Genomic DNA, 9772 nt, shown 5'->3' on the forward strand with positions numbered 1-9772 from the left:
AAGGTGATTCTAATGTAAACCACGGAAGTGGAGGAAGCCCACTGTTAAATAGGAGGAACAAACAGGAAGACGACAACAGACAAAAGAGAACAACTGCAGTGGGAAATCTCATAGAAGTTTAGGGTTTGGAGGAGTTTTTTTTTTTTTTTTGAAATATTCTGACACTTTCTTGATAATAAAAGCCATTGAGAATCTCTTGTTAAAAACACACAAAATTTGGGCCCCACTCCAGGTTTTCTGAATAAGAATCTCCACGGAAACATCTTGAAATCTGTATTTTTAATAAGGGTCCCCCATGATTCTTATATCCATGCTTGTCTGAAAACACTGATGTGGTGCAAGCCTGTATTTTTAAACGTTGAGGATGAGCTAATTCTTAACTTGTTGCTGCTCAGTGACCGGTTTAACTGGTTTACTTACCTCCAATAACAGCTCCCTACTCCATGCCTGACCCAGGTCAGTGCTTCTTCAGTTGCAGAGAATGTCAGAAAATTCAGAATCTAAGTGTTGGACCAATTCCAAGAAGCTAGGGCCGATCGGGTGCCATTATCCCCAGGGCTGACGTCTTGCCATTGCCTGGCATGGCCACCCTCCCTCCGTAGCCTCTGTCACCCTCTGTCCTCATCTGCCTCCTCTGACAGGAGTAGAGGGACCAGGGAGGGAGTGAGCTTTTTCACGGCAGGTTGGAGGCAGTGACCTTCACCTATCCTCCACCCCTTTCCTGTTTGTTTGCATCCGCAGTAGAAGTTGGGGATGATGGTGCTGGTGATGTAGGCACCAACCCCCATTCCAGCGCTCAGAGCATTACAGTCAGAGCAGAACACGGTACACAAGGAGAAAATGCTCCTCTGGCGTGCACAGCTGGGGCAAAGAGACAGAGGTGCTAGAAGACAGTTGCCACCGTGCAGTTGACCTTGATTGTGAGAAAAGCAAGAACCACATAAACTGAGGAAAGGAGAACATTTTGTCAACAACTAGAGAAGTGAAGGGAAAAGACACAGAGACACGGATAATCAGCAAGTCCAACATTTAGTGCAAGAGGAAAAATAATCACGCAAGACTGAACAGCATAAAAACTAATGAGAACTAAGTAAATACGACTCTAAATTACTTCCAAAAGAGAAACAGAAGAGGACTTATGTTTTATCAAAGGCGAGAAGGGAAGGCTTACACGGGCCACAAAGTTGTGTGTTTGTATAAACTAGCATGTGCTTTGTGCAACTTGAAATGAGCTGTTTGACTTTCTTCTTACTTCACGAGGGCAGAGTCAGGCTGCTGAAAACTGACATTCAGAAGCAAGAATCATGTGGTCAGTTGTGCGTATCAGTCACACCATCTCCTTGGGGCAAAACAGTCAGGAGGTCTGGCTCTGTGGCACGGCTCCTTATAGATAATCAGCTAATTCCCTTGTGTTCTTTGGGCTCAGTGTTTAAGAATTAAAGCAAGGATACTGGAGTAGATACTTGCCAAGGACCCTTCCAATATAAAACTCTAAAAACCAAGTACTGAAGCTAAACATATTCCAAACATGAACAAACCATTCTTTTCATGACCAGAGGTTGTAAGTCACTGAGCCTATTTCTAGCTCTTTTCAGAACGAGTGGTTAACTACTTCCTTTCCCATTTCTCCAGGGCCCGTTCATCCAAACCATGTCTAGTATTGCCCCCTGCTGTCGTGAATGAACACTTCATGAACCCTTGGAAGACCATTTCTGTTAGATTTGAACCCATTGAGCTAATTCTGAGTTTGTTCCCACTTATTGACCAATTTAAATTGTTATACCACATGTTTATGGTACACATGTTTTTCCATGCACAAGATAAACATTGAAAGAACATTGTACAACAGAAGTCTCATTTCGTCCCAGTGCCCTATGTCCTACTCCCATTCCCAGTCAACCCCTGCTATCAGGCTGCTGTGAATACTTGCAGAGACAATCTGTATATAGACACACGTCTATGCACATTGATAACATATTATATTCACTGTTCTATATCTTGCTTTTTCACTAATTTTATCTTGGAGATTGCTCCATATCTGTACATTTGAATCCACCTTACAGGTTCCATGTGTACGACCGAAGTCTAATTTATTTACCCAGCCTCGTATTGAGGGACAATTTGGGTATTTTCAGACTTTCACATCATTCTTCAAATAACACTTCGCATAGATTTATCTCTAGGATCAATTCTTAGCAGTAGAATGGATGAATTTTGAGGGAAGGATATGGCCAAATTAGCTTCCAAATAATTTGTCATGATTACAGAAAATATACAATATATGTTTTTCCTAACATTTAACCTACACAGAAGATTACTAAATTTTTATTCAGAGATTGAGCAAATTTTTCACAAAATTTCACAACACTAGAAGGCACTTTTGTGTGTTTGTGAATTGTCTGCGTATGTACTTTGCTTGTTTTCCTAAGAGATGATTGCCCTTTGTATTGAATTGTAAGGTATTATCTATCTATCTGTCTGTCTGTCTGTCTGTCTATCTATCTATCTATGTATCTGTCTATCTAAACTATCATCCACCAGAAGGGAATAGATCCATTTGTCTTTTTTTCTGTAGTACAAATGTTTTCCCATTTGGTTTCCTATTATTTTTACTTTTATTTATATTATTTTTTTTTACCATGTAGACATTTCAAATTTGATATAGTCATATTTATCCATTTTTAAGGACTTCTGTATATTCTATTCAGAACTTAGAATGTAAACTCCATGAAAACGGTGCTTTTAGTGTTATTCTTGGCGGTGCACTCAGTGTCTGGCATGGAGCTAGGCAGATAGTAAGCCCTCAACAGATGTTTGTTGAATGAATGAATAAATACTGAATTAAAAGACTCGGACTTAGCATTCCCATCTTAGCCTAAAGGCACTCTCCTTCACATTGGCCTTGTGTTCATGAATGCTTACTTGGCAAAACTGGCAAAATACTATGCTGACCTAGATGTTTGTAGGTTCAGCATTGGTAAGCTCAGCCGAAACTTCCACATATACTCTCTCTTGTCCTCAAAGGCAAGAGATTTCATGAGAAATTTCAATTAAAGACATGTCTACCAGCTCCTTGCTTATAGATTATTCACTGGTTTAGCAGAAATCTATTGCTCCCTGTTTTTCAGAATCTCCATATAGTGAATAAATGTTTTTGTTTTCTATTAGCGATCATGAGGAGTTAGAGCATATTAGTTCCTGTTTTTTGCTCTTTTAATATGCACATAGTTTAAATACATTTATATACATATGCTATATATGCATATGTCTATATAGTGTATATAAAGTCTGCATATCTCTGTGTGTGTATGTGTTCTCAGATGGCAAAAATTTGCTGTACAAGGGGAAGAAATTAATATTTATTTAACATCCCCCTATGACTAATGATTTACGATAATCTCACTTAGTCTTCAGAACAACAATGCAGTGTGTGCGTTATTAATACCGTTTTACACTACAGGAGAATAAGACTTAGGTTAAAATAGCAGAACTATGATTAAAACGCTGGTCTCTGAACGCAAATTGAAAAGTTCCTTTCATTACACCTATTATTTACGCAAGTTAAAAAGATAAACATTAAAATGTAAATGATCAGTTTCACAGAAATGCAAAAAGTCGTACTGTTTGGAGAGACATTCTGAGAATAAGACATATATGGTCTCAGTCAAAACATATTCAGTTGTGATTAAATTCTTTACTTGAAGTTTAGAGAAGTTTCTATACATTTAATAGCATCTTTAGCATCAACTGCTTTTTAAAACTCTGCGTTATGAATTGAATTGTATGCCCCTCAGAAAGATCTGAAGTCCTAGCTCCTGGTACCTGTAAATGTAACTTTATTTGGAAATAGGGTCTTTGTAGATGTAATCAGCTTAAGATGAGGTGATCCCGGAGTAGAATGAGTCCATAATCCAATATGACAGATGTCCTTAAGAAAAGGGGAATTGGGCACAGGAAACTATATTCAACTTCTTGTAATAAGCTATAATGGAAAAGCATCTAAAAATGAATGTGTATACATATGTATGTATATGTATAACTGAATTGCTTTGCTGTACACCTGAAACTAATATTGTAAATCAACTACACTTCAAAAAAATTTTTTTAATTAAAAAAATTAAAAAAAGAAAAGGGGAATTTGACACAGGCATAAACCTACACAGGGAAGATGGCCGTGTGATGACACAGGCAGAGACTGAAGGTGTGCTGCCCTAGCCAAGAAACACCTGGTACCACCAGAAGCTGGCTGAAGCAAAGGTCCCTCCTACAGGTTTTAGAGGGAGCATGGCCTGACCAACACATTCATAGCAGACTCCAGCCTTCACAATTGTGAGAGAATAAATCTGTGTTGTCTTAAGGCACCCAGTTTGTGGTCCTTTGTTGTGGTGGCCCTATCTGCCTTTGTCATGGCAGTGTGTTGGGTCTTGAAAGGAATACAAAGGCTAATTATTCATCCCCCCAATTTTTTGAGCCTCGATTTGTGCCAGGTGCTCTTGCTAAGGGTTGCAGACACAACAAGGAACAAATCCAGACACAGTCCCTGGCTTTGTGGCACTTAACCTCTGGTTGGGAAGAAATATGTTAAACAAAACTGACATATAGAAAGTACTTCAACAGTGGTAAGTTCAGTAATTATTTGCAGCACATAAATCTAGATGTGTATTTAATGGGGAAATAACCAGGTAAGGTTGCCAGGACAGACATTCTCGAAGAAATGACAACCTGAGGCGAGATCTGGAGGAAAAAATGTACTTACCTAGATGATGGGGTGGTGAAGGTGTGGTGTGGGTGGGAACACACCAGGCAGAGGGAAGAGCACATAGAAAGGCCCCAGGCAGGAGTGGCGTTGGCAAGTTCAAGGACTTGAACAAAGGAATGCAACAGCGCAAGGTGGCAGTGGGAACGCAGGGCAAGACAAGACAGAAAAGGTAAGATGCTTTATGCCTCATGGGCCACGCCAAGAATTAGACTTTTATTCATCCATTCTAAGAGAATGGAAGGGAAAGTCAAGGTTTTCAAGTTTAGTCCCAAGAAAACAGCTGGTGGCTGAGGGTGGGTTTGTACATGAGTTCGTCCTAGGTTCTTCCCACTTGAATTATCCTGTGTCCTGAGACCTAGGGATGAGAGAGGCTGTAATCAAAGACCCTGTTGCTGAAATCTGGGTGAAGAAATTAAGAGGCCAAAGGAGCATGAGGATATTCAAATCCGGGGGGTGGGGAGGGGTGCTGCAGCTTCAGTAATATAGAGGGATGGTTCCAGAAACACCACATGTAAGCAGCACCAGCAATGTCTGCATCACTGGGAGCCAACATTGCCCCAAAGAGCCCCCAAGCAAAAAGAAAGGAAAATGGCAAGAAAATGATGATGGTTAGTTTTACGTTTATGATGGTTAGTTATCAACTTGGCAAGGCTACAGTGCTGAGTTATTCTATCAATGGTATGGCTGTGAAGGTATTTCGTAGGGGTGATTAACAGCTACAATCAGTTGATTTAAAAGAGATGGTCCCCCCCAATCTGGGTGGATCTGATCCAATCAGTTGTAACGCCTCAAGAGTAGAACTGAGGTTTCCCTGAAGAAATTTGTCCCGTGGACATCAGCTCCTGCCTTCGAGTTTCCACCCTGCCCTTCTGACAGCCTGCCCGGAAGATTCAGACGTGCCCAGCCATCCCCTACAATTACATACGTCAGTTTCTTGCAATAAAAATTTTAATTTGTATATATCCTACTCACTCTATTTCTCTGGCAGAACACTGGCTAATACAGAAATGAAGATGCTAAAGGGTTTGCTTGCTGAAGCACCTGTCAGGCGTCTCAGAAATAACTGGAGGGCTTATGGTAGCGGGCAGCAGACAGGGGAGGTCCAAACCAGAGAAATACTGTTTTGTGATTTCTATTGTGAAAACACGTTAACACTCAGGCTATTAGGATTTGTGGCAATGTAATTCACATACTATTGGAGAGGTTTAGTAAATGCTTGAAGCTTGGGGGAGGTTGGGTGTTGTTTATGGCCTTTCTGAACTTTTCCTCAAAATACATCTCTTAGTTCTTTATGCTGTGTAATTTCTATCAGCAAGATTAAGAGAATTATAAAAAAACAAAAACAAAAACAGAATGTTTATAGAACCGGACTTAGGCTGCCATCTTGTGGACGTTTAGCTTTGCAGTCTTGTGCTGACAAAAACAAATGCAGGAAGGAATAAATGTGCACGTACACCCTTAGGATGTGTTAATACTGGAAGAAACTTTAAATTGTTCACTACATGCCCTCATTTTACAGAAGAAGCAGCTTGAGGCCCAGAGGATGAAATGACCGGTCACTCATGATATTGTCACTTGGTCAATCTTTTGGGCCATTTTGTTACATCAGCTCCATGTTCCTTCCAAGCTCAGTCACAGGTTGGACAGATATCTGGGGGAGAATAAATATGAGGTGTAGGAATGGGGAGGGGTCTGAGGGATGGTTCTTAAAATAACATTTTATTAAAAAATTAGTGTTATAAAACTAGTATAACAATACATGCTTAATAAAACTGAAGAGCTTATTCCAAACAGCATGACACATGATAGGCCAATAAATCAAGGGGTGAGGTGTTGGGGCGAGGTGTTTGGGCAAGGAATAGCCACTTTATTTGGAAAGCCTGCAGACCGAAAAGGTGGCAAACCTGTGTTCCAAAGAACCATCTTGCCCAGGTTTGGTTGCTAGTTTCCTTCATAGAACGAAGAGGGGGTGGGGTTAGGAGGTAAAGTGAAAAAGGCAATAAGTGGTTGCAAATATTTCCTGGTTGGGACCAGACTCTGGAGGGGATGAGTTAATTTCTTCTTTCCTGCAGCCATGCCCAGGTGGGTCGGGTAGGGAGGTTTTCTGAGAGCTAAACAAAGGTATTTTAGCTTAGTGCTCAGGCACGGGAGGAAGGGTTCCGGAGATGGGCCATTATGTATGTGTGTATGTAACTTGAATGAAACATGTGCATTATGTATATAACTTGTATGTGATGTGTACATTATGTGGGTAGCTTTAAGTTGCTGGCAACACTGTTTTAGTGATTAACTTGTAGCAAAAGCAATAGAATACAAAGTTGAAAGTAAAAGAAACAGATCCAATATGGAGTCAGATTTGTTCTCTCTGCAGAACGACTATAGATTTGGCTAAACTTATTATTCTTAGTAAAACAGGTGCAAAGGCCACTAGGGAAATGGGAAAGGGAGGGAAATTATACGCAGAAGTTTAGCAACATTCTTGTCAGTGAAAAGGAACGTAATTAGAGGCTTCAGTAGCTCATCTCAGAGAAATGGAGGAGTAAATTTCTAAGCCTATTTTTTCATTTTCCAGCAGAGTAGGTTCATTCTTAATTTGTGTCTAGGAGGGGAATCATCCAGAGATGGTGGAGAAAATTCAGAAAACACACCTGGGTTTCCTACATCCCATTCTTTTGGATCTTCCGATCTGAATACGTTCACATTCCCTAGTCCCATAAAGTGCTTATCAGAGAGACTATATTCCAGAATTATATAGCAAATGAGAGATGAAAACCTGGAATTCCTCTGGGGAACAGGTCACTCATTTGGGAAGAGCCTAATTCATTCACCTTAATTATGTCCTTGTTCCTAGTTTGAAGAGTCTTGAGAAAGAAAAGGGTTTGGAGAAGGTTTGGTAATGGATGGTACTTTGGTAAGTTCCACTTTAAGACTGACACAAGGACTGGAGGGCAGTGGGGTCTGGACTCCATGCAAGGAGGGCATTCCGGGTCAAAACCCCAGAGTTTCACAAGAACTTTGGGAACTTTGCAGCTTCCTAATTTCACTTTTTGTTTAAAAAAAAAAAATTTTTTTTTTTTTAAATTCAGGCATCATCATTCTTTTACTCTATAGTGATTAGTAATAAAAATCCTTAGGTGAAAAAGGGTTGCTCATTAATTTGGGGAGGGAGCACAGAGATGGAAAGTTCGGGGAGAATTGGGATCCACTCTTCAACCAGTCTTGAGGAAACAGGAATTCCAGCATGAATAGGGGATGAGCTGCCTAAATGCCTTGCTCTTCCAGAAGCAGAGCCTCCCTGCCCCCAAACCTGGGACTGTAGAGTCTCCCCGCCCCCAACCCTGGGACTGCAGAGTCTCCCCGGGGACCTCAGTTCCCTTAAAAGTAGTTAACGAGTCACTGTGGAATCCTGTGTTCTGCATTATCTTTCTTTCCAGATTGCAATGGTTTTTTATTCTTGTTTGGTCTTTTAATTAAAAAAAGAGAGATGCTTCCTCCTTCGAGGACTAGTGGAATTGAGGCCATGGGGAGACAGTGGTCAAAATGTCTCTTCAGGACAGGAAAGTTGGTGGCAGCAGCTTGGCAGGAGCTGAGTGAAATCAAGGCAGCAAGAGCTAAGGGAGACCTCAACGATAATTCTGCGTAATGTGACAATTCAGAATGAAATAACTCCTGATCATTATTCTAAATAAAAATAAGTTTAAATAATAAGAACAAACACTCATTGATCTCTTAGGAGGGGCTAGGTCCTTCAGTTGTATTGACGCATTTAGTCTTTGCAACTACGGTCCATTTTATAGACGGAAGAAAGCAACACAGCTAGTCTGACCCCAACAGTTTTTTTATATAAAAAGCAGACAAGTTCTGTCCTCAGAGTGCATGTGGTTTACAGGTGCAGAACGCTAACCTGTCGAGAGAAAGCAAATATCTTCAAAGAATGCGGATGTCTGCCGACATTGAGTACTCTCTGGTGTTGGGAAGACCACCGCATGTAGCTTTCCTCGGGGACCCCTCCGTGTGCAAATAGGGTCCAACCACCAAAATAGGATGTCAGCCCCGCGGTGACACCATCATTACAGCTACGACGTCAGAGTGGGCGGTAACTTCCTACAGAGAAGCGTTTCCAGCTGCTGACCCTCTACGGAGGTCAGTAGAGCTATCTGGGGTTTATATTCTTCTTTACAATTCCTCGACTCTTTGCTGGGAAGGTTAAAGCCTCTTTCTAGCTGAACCTTTTTTTTTTTTTTTTTTTAATGGGAAAAGCTAACTTGAAGCTAACTTGGGAAAAACCACATGAACCCCTTTGGAGGCTGAGTAACACGTAACCTGACTTCTTCACGAAACAACTGACGTTCACGTTGATTTTGTTCAGGTTCTTGAAGACTGCTCAGAATGTTCAATCGTATTTTTAATTTTCCTGCTGGCTGAGCTGATGGACTCGGCTGTTCTTATGTGAGCAGTATGAAGAGTCTAGCAAGACCTTACATGATTCTACAGGAATCAATGTATAAACTTTGTTTGCTTCAAGATTCTAGTTGACACATAAATTTAGCAGCTACAGAATTACAGATAGCATTACCAAAGAGCTATGAGCTATTCTCTTAGAGATAATATTTATAAATGAAATATAATTACTGCCGAAAAGCGCACTGTTTCCAGAGCTAAAGGCAATAAAGCTAAAGTAATAAAGGATTTTGTAATGAGTTCTCTTGGGAGAAGGAGGCTTCCAGCAGAGTGGGAGAGAGGCTGGGGTGAGGCGTGGGGCTGGGAAGGAGGAAGTGGAAAGAAGAGGAGGGTGTATTCCAGGCTCCTCTAAGAGAGCAGAGACTGATGCCCAGAGAGATTAAGAGTCTCCTGCCCTCGTTGGGAGAAGACTCTTAACAGCATTTTCCCAACCTGATAGAAACTTTCTCATGGGAATGCTCTGCTCACAGATGTTTTCCCCATAGATGTTTGCTCTTATTTTCCCAGATAACTCGATTTCAAAAAAAAAAAAAAAAATCAAATGAATACAAT

The sequence above is a fragment of the Camelus bactrianus genome, chromosome 34, assembly GCF_048773025.1.
Source record: "Camelus bactrianus isolate YW-2024 breed Bactrian camel chromosome 34, ASM4877302v1, whole genome shotgun sequence".
Classification (NCBI taxonomy): domain Eukaryota; kingdom Metazoa; phylum Chordata; class Mammalia; order Artiodactyla; family Camelidae; genus Camelus; species Camelus bactrianus.